Source organism: Petaurus breviceps, unplaced genomic scaffold, assembly GCF_028583685.1.
Source record: "Petaurus breviceps papuanus isolate PSGF00001 unplaced genomic scaffold, PetGlider_PUasm1.0 90723, whole genome shotgun sequence".
Lineage (NCBI taxonomy): Eukaryota > Metazoa > Chordata > Mammalia > Diprotodontia > Petauridae > Petaurus > Petaurus breviceps.
The window spans coordinates 3,355,187-3,370,373 of NW_027187323.1; the positions used below are offsets into that span (position 1 = coordinate 3,355,187).

The 15,187-nt window shown below is 36.6% G+C and overlaps 1 protein-coding gene across 6 annotated transcripts in view; it reads right to left on the minus strand.

Moving 5' to 3' along the window:
- MBD5 (methyl-CpG binding domain protein 5) overlaps nucleotides 1-15,187 on the minus strand; it is a 445,570-nt gene that overhangs the window by 238,732 nt on the left and 191,651 nt on the right. For 2 of the 6 annotated variants that reach the window (XM_069066732.1, XM_069066733.1), the window contains exon 3: nucleotides 7,197-7,282. The exons of the other annotated variants lie outside the window; for them this stretch is intronic. The gene's annotated coding sequence lies outside the window, so the exon portion shown is untranslated. The remainder of the gene's footprint in view (nucleotides 1-7,196; nucleotides 7,283-15,187) is intronic. 6 annotated transcript variants of the gene reach the window in all.

A 15,187-nucleotide genomic window follows, 5' to 3' on the forward strand; every position in this document is an offset into this window, starting at 1 on the left:
ATATATATATATATATATATATATATATATATATGTGTGTGTGTGTGTGTGTGTGTATATATATGAGGGTATATGGGCATATGAATACATATGTGAATGTGTGTATATGTTTACAGGTATACATAGATAGAGGACACAGGACCAATTTAACAGGAAGGGATGATACTTAAAAGGTGAAATTAAGAGGTACAGAGGAATATAATGAGAGGAGATGGGGAGAGACAGAATGGAGTAAACTCTCTCATATAGAAGAGGCAAAGGAATATGTTACAATGGAGGGGAAGAATAGGATGACCAAAGGGAATGGGTCAACCTTATTCCCATTGAATTTGGCTTGAGGAGGGAATGAAATATACACTAAATAGTGTCTCTCACCCTCCAGGAGCATGGAGGAGAAGGGGATGAGAGGGGGGATGATGGAAGCACCCACTTTTGAAAAGGTATGGGATCAAAGTAGAGAACAGAACAGGTGGGATAGGAGGGAGGGAAATATAGTCAGTCTTTTACAACATATCTACTATGTTACTGTTTTGCATTAGCCACACATGTACAACCTATACTGAACTGTTTATCTTCCCAGTAAGGGTGGGTGAGAAGGGAGGAAGGGAATGAATCTGGAATTCAAATTTTAAAATCAAATATTCAAATATATATATATATATATACTATTATTAATACAATTTTACATGTAATTGGGAAATAAGATATACAGGCACTGGGGCATAGACATCCACTGGAAAAGTTGAAAGGGGTATGGGAGAATATAAGGGAGAAAGCAGAATGGAGGAGGGGATATCCTGTGGGACAGCTATTTTGGGGCGGTAGGTAGGGGAAAAATGGGGAGAAAATTTGCAACTCAAAATCTGGCGGAAATAAATGATGTAAATCAGAAGTTAATAAAGCATTTGAAAAAAAATTAAATTATTTATTTTTAGTTTTCCACATTCACTTCCATAAGTTTAAATGTTCTTCCCCTCCCTCCCCAAGATGGCTTGCAATCTGATATGGGCTCTACACATAGATTCCTATTAAACACATTTTCACATTAGTCATGTTGCATACAAGAATTATAAAAAATGGGAAAAACCTGGAGAAAGAAAAATAAAACTCAAATAAAACAAAAGAGAACAGTCTGCTTTTTTCTGCATTACAACTCCACAGTTCTTTCTCTGGATGGACTGGCATTTTCTATCATGTGTTCTTTGGGATTATTTTAGGTCCTTGCATTGCTGAGAAGCGCTATCAACATCAGTTCTTGCACACTGTGGTTATTGCTGTGTATAATGTTCTGGTTCTGTGCCCCTCTCTCAGCATCACTTCATAAGCCTTTCCAGGTTTCTCTGAAGTCTGCCTGTTCGCCATCCATTACATTCATATACTACAACTTGTTTAGCCATTCACCAATTGATGGCTATCCCCTCAATTTCCAGCTCTTGGCCACCACAAAAAGAGCTGCTATAAATATTTTCGTATATGTGGGTCCTTTTCCCATTTTTATGATCTCTCTGGGATATTGCTCTAGAAGCAGTATTATTGGGTCAAAGGGTACACACATTTTTATAGCCCTTTGCGCATATTTCCAAATTGCTCTTCAGAAAGGATGATCAGCTCACAGCTCCACCAAAAAAGAATTAGTGTTCCAACATTCCCACATCCTCTCCAACATTTATCATTTTTCTGTTTTGCCATGTTAGTCAATCTGAAGCTCAGAAAAGTGAAATCACATAGCTAGTAAATGTTTGGGATGAGACTTGGACCTTTGGATCCTTTACCAAAAAACCACAACGCTCTGCTGATTTTAGGAATGATACATACCCCAAATTTTCATTGCCTTCAAAAAAGGCAAACAACACAATCTGTAGAAGAACAAAACTCAACCAAACAAACCCCAATTACCTTTCATTTCTATGGTTAAAAAAGATTGATTTGAAACTTCAAATATGCTTAGATAATATCTCCTTGCTATCTCTAAATTATAAATCTTCTATGTGTTACTTGGCAAGTACAATGCACCTGTCTTCAAACAGATGAGCTGTTCAGGCCTCACTTTTACTTCATATAAAGTCAATTTTATAAAAAAAAAAAGGGAAAAAGGCTAGAATTATTTTCCTTGAATTTAGGAGGCACAATCATACAAACATCTATATAACACACTAAAAATAACATGAAATGGTCTATCACAGTCCCCTCCAAGTAGGAGACTTTAGAGGCTTGCTAGCATAGTTGCCCAATTTTACAAATAATGAAACTGAAGTCAAATTCATTCAACTGATTTCTCTAATGTAACATAGCCAATGCCTGGAGGATTTAAGTTGCACATCTGTTATACATGCAGCAGCAGAAGGTATGCATCCTTAACACTGCCTCTCACATAAAGTAAAAGGGGAAAGGACTTTGTGAGTCAGGGAAGGTAGTAGTAAAAAGTGCACCAGTCTTATTTAAGGAAGAAATACAAATTAACAAATGTGCTACAGAAGTATTATAAGAAACTAACTCCTACTAGACAAACTGTATAGATAATTTCTAACATGTTAAGTACTTTACTAATCTGTATTTAGTAAATATTATTTCAAGATGATCAAGTTTTGATGTTAAGTAATTTAAAAAATTACATTAAAATAATTTGCAAATTTGTCAATAACTAATCACTATTTTATGTAAATCTATCAAAGATGGTAATGCCAAACAAAAGAAAGGGAAACAAAAAACATCCAAAAAACTGCAACATAGAATGCTAAAAATTGTAACCTAGGGCTAAAATCACAAAGATACTAGAAATATTCTCTCTTCCAATTTTAAACAATCCATAATTTAAACTAATCCATAGAGGGATGGAAAGAATGGACAATACAGTTTAGAACTCAAGAAGCTCTACTCTAATAGGAAAAGAACTTGATTGTACATCTTCAACTTGATGGACATCATCTCAAAAACAGTTTTTGCTATGTCACATTCTGGAACTATAGCCAAAGACAAGGTTTTAAAAAGTGTCAGTGAAGAAATAGTTCTGGTTTACAGAGTGCCAATCAAGGGATTTATATTACATAGCATCACTTTCCTTGAATGGTTTATATGATTCTAAAACTATTCCTCCTAAAATAGGCTGAAATAGAATTACACAGACATGCAAAATAGTACATACATATACACTTTTTTTTTTTAAAGCAACTGGGCTTAAGTAACTTGCTCAAGGTTACGCGGCCAGTTATTTCTGGGTGTGGTTCTAGCTATCTGAGCCTGGATTTGATCCTAGGTCATCCCGACTCTGGGGCCGGTGCTCTTACTTGCTGTGCTACCTGGCTGCCCCATACATATACACTCTTAAAAAAGTCTTTCTGATAAGGGGGCCACCAGGTTGAATTACAAGAAAAGTGCCATCATTGCACAAATTCATCACATGATCTTCTACCCATAGATTCCTGGGAGAGAACAAATATAGCTGGCAAATGGGGCCCCTTCTTCAAATGTGTTCAGTTACTTATGTTAATCACTTTCCCCTCACATTCTCTTACTATCATAATGATCAAAAGTTTTCAGGGAAATTAAAAAAATTTATCTTGTTCACGGAAAGAATTTGGGATCTTTTGATGAAAGGTTCTAAAATATCTTTTCTAGCTATAAATGAATAAATAAAGCAAAAAGCCCATGATTCCATTCACATTTTTATTTTAGGAGAAAAAACAGTTTAAAAGTCATTTTTACGAATGCAGTGATTGATGTAATCAAGGTGTTCTGAGTTACTGTTTTTGACAAGACTAATTATACCTAAAATAAATACAAGCTACCATATAAAGACTAAGGCTGAGATGTAACCAGAAAAAAAAAAGTACCAGATTTAATTTTTGTGAAACTTGAAAACTGTATTGTCAAAGTACATTGTTATACTTTTCCTGAAAAGTATGAATTTTATTCATTGCATATAGAATATACGATTCCATCCTAATTTTGACTGAAAATGATTAGGAAACTGCTAGTCTGATTACTGTCAGAAAGCTAAAGACTTATGTAATCTCTGTAGGTGAATGTATTCATACTATTAATGTTACATGCACATTTTAATAACATTGAGCTGCTCTCATAGTTTTTCTTTTGAAAAATTTTGAACTTAAAACAAAAAGAGGACTTGCTATTCAAAGCATTAGAGTGCAGCATAATTCTAGGAGATTTTGAATCTCCATTTCACACTGCTTACTTTTTAAAGTATATAATACATTCTATACATTACTTTCAGAATTGCCTTGTTCTTCTGTACCTTCTGAACTTCTTTGGTCCATTTAAAAATATTTCAATGGCTCTACCTTTTTGAAGGAACACTAATGGCTCCTGGTGCTAATATACTGCATTAGTTTTTATTTACATTTCTTGAAAATGTGTCTAGGCTTTAAAAAAAAAATCAAGTTTTTTGGTGAAGACCAATTTTCCTAAATGATTGCTCCTTGGCCTCTATTTCAAGTCAGTTGTTTTTGATATCACATCATACATTTTCTTTTATTTAATCTTTAAAATTTAATTTGAATTTATTTAATGCATTTGGTTCTAATATTGCTTACTGTCTTTTGGAATCACTGATTTCTGTGTGGTCTAGTTTATTAGTCAAAGATTTCATATGTTGGGTAAGGCTGACCACTTTCTCTTCTAAGCTACTTACTCTCCTGAGTATTTTTTTCAGGTTTTATTTCATGCTTTAGTTGTAGGTATTTCTACAATCCTTGTGGAAAATCCATTTCCTTTTTTAAAGTCTCTGATGATAGCTGTTATGTAGTCAGTTTTGCAACAATTTGTATACAGGTTGTTTTATTTATTTGTTTGTTTATTTATTCATTCATTTATTTATCAATCACCCTAGTTGTAGTACCCAAAAGGGGACTTTGTGCCAGGGCCAGGCTACACCTTTTACTACATTTTTTAGTAGATTTTTTTTAAATTTAAATTTGTTTTTCTTCTAAATTTAAGGTATAAAACAAGCCTACACAACGTGTGGCCTGCAGGCTGCTTGTGGCCCGCCAAAGGATTTCAGGTAGCCCATGAAAAATGTAGAGAATGTAAAAGAAAGTAAAGATGTAATGAGTCCTTTGTCCGTGCCCCGCTTAACCTGCCTTCCACTAGTCACTACTGTGCCTGTCATGTAACTTGGTGTGTGGGTTACTCCTGTGTACTCTCTCCTGTTTGTCATTAGACCTGTGGCAAACAACCATCATCAGTCTGTCTCTAGTCTGAGAGGGGCAAAAGTTGTATCTTTTCACTGTGTTTTCAGTCGTTATTGGCACTGAAGAGGGACAAAGTAAGTGTAGCCATGTGCCAATGTAAGCTGAAACCCATTATGTGATGAGTGGCAACAAAGCGAGGGCTTCTTCCCCTCCTTGGCTCCAAGGCTGAGTGTCTGGCACTCTCTCCAAGGTCACACATTCAGTTCAGTATATCTTTGTATGTGAGTAGTTACTGTGGTGGAGATTTTTTTGGTTCTAACATTAAAATTTTTAGGGTAACTTTGTAAAATGGGTGATAAAAGGAAACAGACGATCAAATCAGAACAAAATGTTTAATTTGGAGTGGACAAATAGATATTTTACTTATATGAGAGACAAAATATTGTGTGCCTTGTTTGCTAAAAAGTAATAGCTGTTCCTAAGAAATACAATTTTTGTCACCATTTCAAACCCAAACATCCTGACTTAGGCAAATTGGACACCAATGAAAAACAAACTAAAGTGTCCAAATTGTTGAAAAATCTCAGTGGGGAACAATAGTTTTTCAAGAAAGTGAACTCAGAAAATAAGGTGGCTATGAAGGTTAATTTTCAGATTTCTAAAGAAATCAATTCCAAACATGATTCTAGAGTACAACAAACATCTGATTGCTGACAAGAAAGAAATGTAATATATCCCATTAACTAAATGTAAACAGCAAAAACACCCTGGAAAATGTATTAAAACTTGTACCGTTTAAACAAAGCATTTTTGAAAAAACATTAATGAGATTTCATGATAAATAAAAATCTTAAGTAAAAAGGTTAATTAATTGATATTAATTGAAATTTCCTTTTTTAAAAGTATGGTTTATTTACAAAACAGTTTAATCATTAATTATACCTTTGCTTGGAAATTGAGCCACTAAAAACCTACCTGTAGCCCAAAGAAGTTTAGCCTATTTTAATTTTGACCCCTACCTAATACCAAGTTGTGGAAGTTTGGTATAAAACAAGCATTTCCATAACACAGAACAACTGAAGAAGAGGTTTTGAATGCCATTAGGCTCCCTTTATGTGGCAAAGCACCAGGTGTTGATTCTATTCCAGATGAGATTTACAAGGTATGGGGTCCATTATTCATACAAAAGCTGACTGAAACTTTCCAAGTTACATGGCAAGAGAAGGTTATCCTCCAGGAGTTCAAGGACGACTTCATTGCCCATCTTTTTAGAGGTAAAGGAAATAGATTGTACTGTGACAACCACAGTCGGGTTCCTCTCTTAGTCATTGCTGGCAAGATTCTTGCCAGAGTCCTACTTAATAGACTGATCCTTTACCTAGAAGATGGTCATCTTCCTGAGAACCAGTGTGGCTTCACTAAGGGCGGAGAACAGTCAATATGGCATTTGCTGCTGGACAACTCCAGGGCAAATGTCAGGAGAAGAAGAGAGGTCTGTACTTATTTGTAGATCTGACCAAGGCCATTGATACTGTTAGTTGTGAGGGCTTATGGAAAATTATGCCGAAATTTGGTTGCCTGGAAAAATTCATCAGCATTGTACATCAATTTCATGACAACATGCTTGCCTGAATTCTAGATAATGGACAATGCTCTTGTGCCTTTCCAGTCACCAATGGAGTGAAACAAGGCTGTGTGTTTGCTCCCATGCTTTTTAGCATGATATTTTCAGCCATGTTGTCAGATGCTTTCAATGAGGATGAACATGGCATCAAAGGTCAGCTACAGAACTGAAGGGAAATTCTTCAACTTGAAAAGGCTATAAGCCAAGACTAAAGTGGAAGGAATGTGTATGCAGATGTTTGTGCACTCAACGCAGTCTCTGAAGCTGAGATGGATTAGTTCTCTGTTGCTTGTGCTAATTTTGGTGTAGCAATTAACACCAAGAAAACACAGGTGCTCTACCAGGCAGCATCATACCATCCATATGTGGAACCAACAGTTACAGCAAATGGAGAAGTTCTGAATACTGTGGATAAGTTCACTTACCTTGGTTGTGTACTTTCCAGGGATGTACACATTGAGAATGAGGTTGATGCACGCATTGCCAGAGCTAGCTCAGTGTTTGGGAGGCTCTGAAGGAAAGTATGGGAGAGAAGAGATATTAGACTGACTACCAAATCGAAGGTCTAGAGAGCCATGGTGCTGACCTCATTGTTGTATGCCTATGAAACCTGCACAGTATACCAGTGCCATGCCAGGAAACTGAACCACTTTCATCTGAATTGTCTTAGAAAGATTCTGAAGATCACCTGGCAGGATAAGGTACCAGACAGTGAGGTCCTCTAACTTGAATTAAATTGCCAAGCATTCAAACTCTGCTTCAGAGATAACAACTCTGAGGGGCTAGCCATTGTTCAACTGCAAAACATACACTTGCCAAAAGACTGCTTCATGGAGAACTCACACAGGGCAAATGTTTACATGGTCGTCAGAGGAAGTAATACAAGGACATTCTCAAGGTCTCTCTTAAGAACTTTGGAATCAATTGTGTGACATGGGAGACACTGGCATGGGCGAGTCCAGCACAGCGTGCCCACATCAGAGAAGGTACTGTGTTCTATAAGCAAAGCAGAATTGAAACAGTTCACAGGAAACACAGGATGAGCAGATTTAGAATATTCACCCCAAATGTTCACACAGACTATTTGTGTCTGAACTATGGTAGAGCATTCGGTGCTCATACTGGTCTGATTAGCCACAGTAGGACACACTGAAACTTGACTCTAGTATAGTGATGTCATCTTGGTCCTCTTCAAGAAGAAAGGACAACAACCAACAATAAAAATGATGATTGCATATGAAACTGCAAATTCTTTTAAATTTACAACAGAGTTATCATGCAAATTTCCTACTCCACTTTTTTTTTTCTGGCATCACCCTTCCCATCCCCCCTTAGAGAAGGCTACCACTAGATTCAAATAAGTATATATGGAAAATTATTCTATACCTATTTCTACATATTAGTTCTTTCTCTGCATGCAGATAGTATCTTTCTTCATACATCTTTTATAGTTAATTTGGGTATTTATAATAGATTAGCAGAAGAGGAAATAGAATATCTAAATAGACCTATTTTATTTTATTTATTTTTAAGCAATTGGGGTTAAGTAACTTGCTCAAGGTTATATAGCCAGTTATTTTGTGTGGGTGTTAAGTATCTGAGGCTGGAACCAATTCCGGGTCTCCCGACTCCAGGGCCAGTGCTTCTACTCACTGTGCCACCTGGCTGCCCTTAAATAGACCTATTTTAGAAAAAGAAATAGAACAGGCCATAAATGAGCTTCCTAAGAAAACAGTACCAGGACCAGATGGATTTACAAGTGAATTCTATCAAACATTGAAAGATCAACTAATTCTAAAATTAAATAAATTATTTGGAATAAGTAAAGAAGGAATCTTACAAACTCCTTTTATGAAGCAAATAGGATACTGATACTTAAACCAGGAAGAGTAAAACAGAGAAAGAAAATTATAAACTAATTTCATTAATGAATATGGATGCAAAAATCCCAAATACAATACTAGCTAATAGATTATAACAATATATTACACAAAGATTATATATTATGATCAAGTGAGATATATACTAGGAATGCAGGGATAGTTTAACATAAGGAAAACTATTATATTGATTATATCAATATAATCAATATACATAATTAATTATATCAATAATAAAAGTTAAAAAAACCACCATCCTTGGGACTCCCCCTCACCACCACCCTCCCTGTCCTGTTGATTGGAGGGTGGAACTATAAACTCCAAAAACTTCCGTTTAAGGAGAGTTTTCCTCCCATCTCCCACTTTTCACTTACTTTGTGTGCTGTCTCCCCTCATCATATTGTATGGTCTTTGAAAGCAGGGAATGTCTTTCTTTTTTTCATATTTGCGGCCATGAGCATTTAGCACAGTGCCTAGCAGATAGCAGGTGCTTAATAAATGTTTGTTGACTGATCCTCACAACAATCCTGTGAGGCAGATGCTTTTATTACACCCCATTTAAGGTGAGGAAATGGAGGCAAAAAGAGGTTAAGTGATGTGCCAGGATCACACAGACAGTGAGTGTCTGAGGCCACATTTGAACTCATTTTCCTGACCTTAGGTCGAGTATTCTAGTATCCTAGCCACTGCACCACCTGGGTTGTGTGCTTTTGTACTTTTAGAAAAAAATAGCAATGATTCTCTTTTAGGATAACCTTTGGTTGTTATTAATGTCATTAGCCCTAAAAGTAACTTTATTGTTCTTTTATTTTCTCTTTTAACAATTTCTAGAAATGGGGTAAATTACTTCATTATTCTTATGCTTTCCTTCTCATATTTATTTTTTGTATTTCTGTTAAGGTATATATAAATCAACCTGCTCATGATTTTTTTTTGTAGGAATGCATTTATTGAACATCCATCTTTTTTCATCGAAGATCAGACAGTCAAATTTGAAAATTATATTATTTTGGGTTGTAGCCTGAGCCCCCTTTGCTTTTTGGAAATTCTTATTCCATTCCTTTCACTGTTTTTTGGTCCATGTAAAATAGTTGTATTATTTGAATTTTGTTTCCTTTATGTATGAAAGTTTTTCTCCTGTTTGCCTGTAGAATTTGTTGTTTGTTAATGGAATTGTGACATTTAACCAATATGTCTTGTAATTTAAGTGATAGGATGCTTTTCTGCAATCTGTGGCTACTTTCAATTAGTGCTTTGTTTTCTGTATTCAGAAGTTCTAAACAGTTTTCTGATATTATTTGCCACATTACAATGTTCAGGTTTTTTGATTTGTCATCTTGTCATGTTCTTCTGGGAGGCCTGAATTGTCTCTAAGCATCCTGTCTTCAAGATCAATGTGCTTTACTTGCAGATGGATCATGTGTTCTTTTAAGATTGTGGCTTTCTTTCTCTTCTTTCCAAATAGCCTTCACTTTAGTATATCTGTATTCCCAGCCTGTTCTCTCTTCTTTGGCTAGAATAACTATTATGAATTCAAGTTTTTCTATTCTGCTAATTATTTCTGCCGTGCAGGCCATAAAGTCTAACATTTGTTCTCATATATCTTCTCTCAAGGTTCTGAATTTTCAACATCCTACTGTGTAGTTACATGCTGTTTTGAAACACGGGATTCTGTGTTTCCTTTCATATTGGCTCAATTTCCTTATCTCGTAATACTTCTTTAGAGATGTTTGCAGTCTTTTTGATGGCTTGGTATTCATCTTCCCTTCTCATTTTACTGGATTCTTTGTTTATTTTTTCTGCATATGCTCTAAGTTTTTAACTGAAGTTTTTCCATACTGAGACCCTTTTCCATTAAATAACCCTAGTAACACTAAATTGTATATCTCACCCTACAGGAGAGTAGGGGGCAAGGGGATGAGAGTGGATATGATGGAGGGGAAGGCAGGTTGGTGGGGAGGGAAGTTAGAAGAACACACTTTTGAAAAGGGACAGAATCAAAGTAGAGAATAGAACAAGTAGGGGGTGGGATAGGATGGAGAGAAATATAGTCAGTCTTTCACAATATATCTTCCCAGTAAGGCTGGGTGACAAGGGAGGAAGGGAAAGAATCTGTAATTCAAAATTTTAAAATCAAATGTTTTAAAAAATTATTATTATTTCTTTTTACATGCAACTGGGAAATAAGATATACAGGCACATAAGATATATAGGTACAGAGATCCATCTTGTCCTACTAGAAAGTTGGAGGGGGCATGGGAGAGGGTATAGGAGAGAGCAGATTGGGGGAGGGGGTATACAGTGGGATTGCTGTTTAGGGATGGTGGGTAGGGGAAAGACAGGGAGAAAATCTGTAACTCAAAATCTTGTGGAAATGAATGATGTAAACTAAAAATAAACATAAAATCTAAAAAATAAATAAATTAATAAATAATTGACCCTGTCATTTAATTTCTGTGTCCTTACCCTTTGACAGTGGGGCTGAACCTGAAAGCTGTTTCAGCCTCCTCCCAGATCATGGAATTCATTTTTTCCTAGTTTTTGTCTTGGCCCAAGTAATCCTTTGGGTGAACAAGATTGGCACCAGCTGGATTCCATTTCTCTTTTCCTCACTCCTGTTAAGGCCCTACACACCAGACTCCAGCCCCATTTCCTTCTGTTATTAAGTACCTTGACTGGCCCAAGTCAGTGTTTTTCACTTTTGCAGGTATGCAGATGGACAGAATGGGTACAATACACAGAGTTTCTGCCATCTTGGAATTCCCTAATCTAAGAGTTACCCAGGCAAAATAAGGGCTGATTCCTTTATACTTCCCCCTACTCTGTATAAGGTTGGGCAGAGCTGAGGTCTGCTGCTTGATGAAAAGGAATAATGGGATAAGGGCAGGACTTACATGTGATGGCAAAGCCTATAACAGCAGGAAAATTCCTAAACTGATCCCATGCTCAAGCATGTGGGTTATTTGTATGATATTCTGGACCATAGATTGTGGCAGGGGAGGAGAGATGTACTAGTTGATCAATTAGGAATTATTATTCTCCAGTGTTAATAAAGCTGTCACCATGTTTAGTTTCTAGGTTTCTTGTACAGTGATTACTCTACTTCTGGCACATAATTCCTGTCTATATTGTTAGTCACATGACTTAGATGAACTATGGGTTTTTGTTAGAGTTGGTGTGTGGAGCTAGGTAGACTGCCTCCTGTTCAGGGAGCCATCTTCAGAGGAAGTTTGTTATATTCACTTCATACACAACCGTTGGCCCTCTCCTATAAATTCTGATCCACAAATCTTGTGTATGGGTTGATTCTAAGTGATCCAAAATCATACAGAGGTAATCATTTGACAATATTTGTAAAAAAAACAAAGGTCTTTCATTAGTATAGACAACTTAAAAATATTTTACTTAATGTTTGCTTTACAAAACACTCCAAATTTCTGTCATAGAAAGTCAATCATATAGTTCATTAAAGATTTATTTTTGATTAGCTTAATCATACAATTTTAGATTCAGTATATTCTAGTCTTTGCCTGAAAGATCATTATTTTTTATTAGACCATAAACCAACTGTCCTTTTTAGTCATGTTTGTGTTAACTTTTATTTAAGGTATACATAGGTATGAAGAGCTCTTCAAAAAGAAATTTCTAGGGTGGTGGTAAACTAACAACAGTGCCCTCAGAATCACTGGGGATCAACAGAGACCAGACAGGGGCATTCCAGGGCTTTGAGGTCTCCAGCATTGTTACATGATGACACAGAGGGCCGTGAAGAACCAATACTTTTGGAATCAAAAATTCAGAGAGGAACCTAACTTTAAGGTGGGCAGATCAACACAAGGATTAATAAGAGGTGGAGAACTGCATGTAGCCTCCAGGCCACCTGTGTGTGGCTCTCTAGGCCCTCAAGTGCAACTTTTTTTTTGGAGAGGGCAGGGCAATCGGGGTTAAGTGACTTGCCCAAGGTCACACAGCTAGTAAGTGTTGAGTGTCTGAGGCTGGATTTGAACTCAGGTCCTCCTGACTCCAGAGCTGGTGCTCTATTCCCTGTGCCACCTAGCCAACCTAGTGCAACCCTTTGAGTGAATCCAAACTTCACAGAACAAATCCCCTTAATAAAAGAAAATTTTCTGTAAAACTTGGATTCGGTCAATAGACTACACCCAAGGATATAGAAGGTCACAAGCGGCCTCCAGGACAAAGGCTCCCCCCACCCCTGAATACAGGGTAGAAGTAAGAAGGGCAGCATCCTGGGTACTATGAAATGAAGAGAACAAAAACAACAATTTATACAAGAACAACAACATAAAGAAAAACAATTTGGAAAGACTTCAGAACTCTGATCTATGCAATTTTTAACCAAGACTCAGCAGATCTATGATAAAACATATTAATCCTCTTCCTGACAGAAAACTGATGGTCTCAAAAGCTAAAATGAGGCATATGTTTACTGCATGGATTCATTTTGTTTGACACATATATGCTTATGTGATAGACATACCCCTCCCCCACTTTCTGTTTTTTAATGATGATGGGTAGGTGGGAGAGAAGAGTTATAGCATATAATGATATTATTTCAAAAACATTGCCAATAACATGATATCATCATATTATATAATGATATAAAAAGACAGGGTCACTGAAACATTTAAAAAATATATAGCAGCGAACATGTGGAAAGTTCAAAAGGAAGCATAGGTATCAGGGCAGTTTTGAAAGTAACGTGTGGAATTTACTATATACTTTTTAAAAAGTGATATGAAATGGAGATTCACTGTTTTACATAGAATGCCCTTTAAAAAATTCCATTGTGCATATAGAAATGCTCTTTATTTGGTGTTCAATTATAAAAGAAAAGAAAATGGTTTCCAATATGGTCCTTGTAAATTACGTCAGACCACACTAAGTACTGAGAGGCTCATCATAAATCAGACAACTGACTTACTTGCTAATAAACTTTCTGGCCATGGTAATCTGTGAAGAGCAAAGAGAAATACAAAATGGCCCTCAGTCCTGGGCAGCCCCACTTGTATGAACCTTGTTTCTTCATATCTACTTGAATTTAGATCCATGCTGACTGCTATTCTCAAGCAATTTTCATGGCATGCTTTCTTGCTTCTAGCCTGACTTTCCATCTTCTGAACTTTCCAAGCTTTCTTCCAGATTAATTAAAATTCTCTGTAATTAATCTGATCCAGAGAAATCAAATTGCTCATCTCTGGTTATCCTCATGGCATGCTCCTGCCATGTTCTATCCCTACCTCCCTTCTTTCTCTAGTTCTGGGATAAGAAATCAATCATTCCTGGATTCCAGGAACTCACAAATTCTGTGACTTCCTAAGCCCCAGCATTCTTTCTTGAAATCCACTCCCTTATACGTATGGTCTTCTCTTATTAAAATGTAAGCTCCTTTAGGGAAGTATTTTTGTATTTCTAGTGATTGCTACAATGACTGGCATTTAGTAAAAAATTGAAATAAGTGTTTTGATTTTTTTTTTTCATTCATTCAAGAGAGATGGAAGAGAGGAGAGGACTTGAATATCATAGCATTTAGATCACCTGTTTAGGGGGTATAGGTGGGATCACTCAAATTCCAACATCCTATTAGAACAGGTTGAGTTTTGACAAAATCAAACACTTGTAAATCATTGAACAGTTAACAAAAAGTGGTTTATGTTGCTCTCATACGAGGATATGCATCAGAGTTATAATGTACTTTGTTTCACCTTGGGTAGAGAGGTAGCTTCTCTTATCTCCTTATGGAAATGTGTTTGTCAACAGCCTCAGGAACTGTGACTTATGTGGTCTCAGGGCCCAGGGATACCTTTTTTTCCTTTCAGGGCAATCTATTTCCTATTATAGGGAGAAGGGAAAGGCATAGGCCTAACTTGGGCTTTTTGGGGTGGCAAAGGGGGAGGGGCAGAACACTAACCCATCTTTTAGGAAAATGGTAGACATTAGTCTTATCACTTGTATACCATATCATGGTGGCAATGCCCTATAAAACTTTTAAATGACCTCTCATTTAAATGGGGTTGCATGGTCTTAATGGCACGGGCAAAAATAAGGGGAAAACCAAACCAAACCAAACCCTCCTATTCCACCCCAAGCAATAATTATATAAGAGGTAAGGAAGAAGGAAAAAGAAAAAAATGAAGAAGAAAACAAAAATCAAAGATCTAGGTTTTCCTCTCACTTCTCCCTCACCACTGTCAGATTTTAAACTAGCCAGCTAATAGCTAGATTATAAAGTTAGAGAGGTTTTAGGCCAATGGAGTTTTGGTAATCCATGAATACAATGCTGGCAACCTACTCATGGCATTTTTCAAGATAAAATCTCACAAAAGAATAAATGATGGGGGGGGGGGGGTGGCCAGGTGGTGAAGTGAATAGACCAATGGCCCTGGAGTCAGGAGGACCTGAGTTCAAATCAGGCCTCAGACACTTAACACAAAATTAGCTGTGTGACCTTGGGCAAGTCACTTAACCCCAAGTGCCCTGCCTTCCCCCCTCCAAAAAGCAAAAAAAAAAAAAAAAGA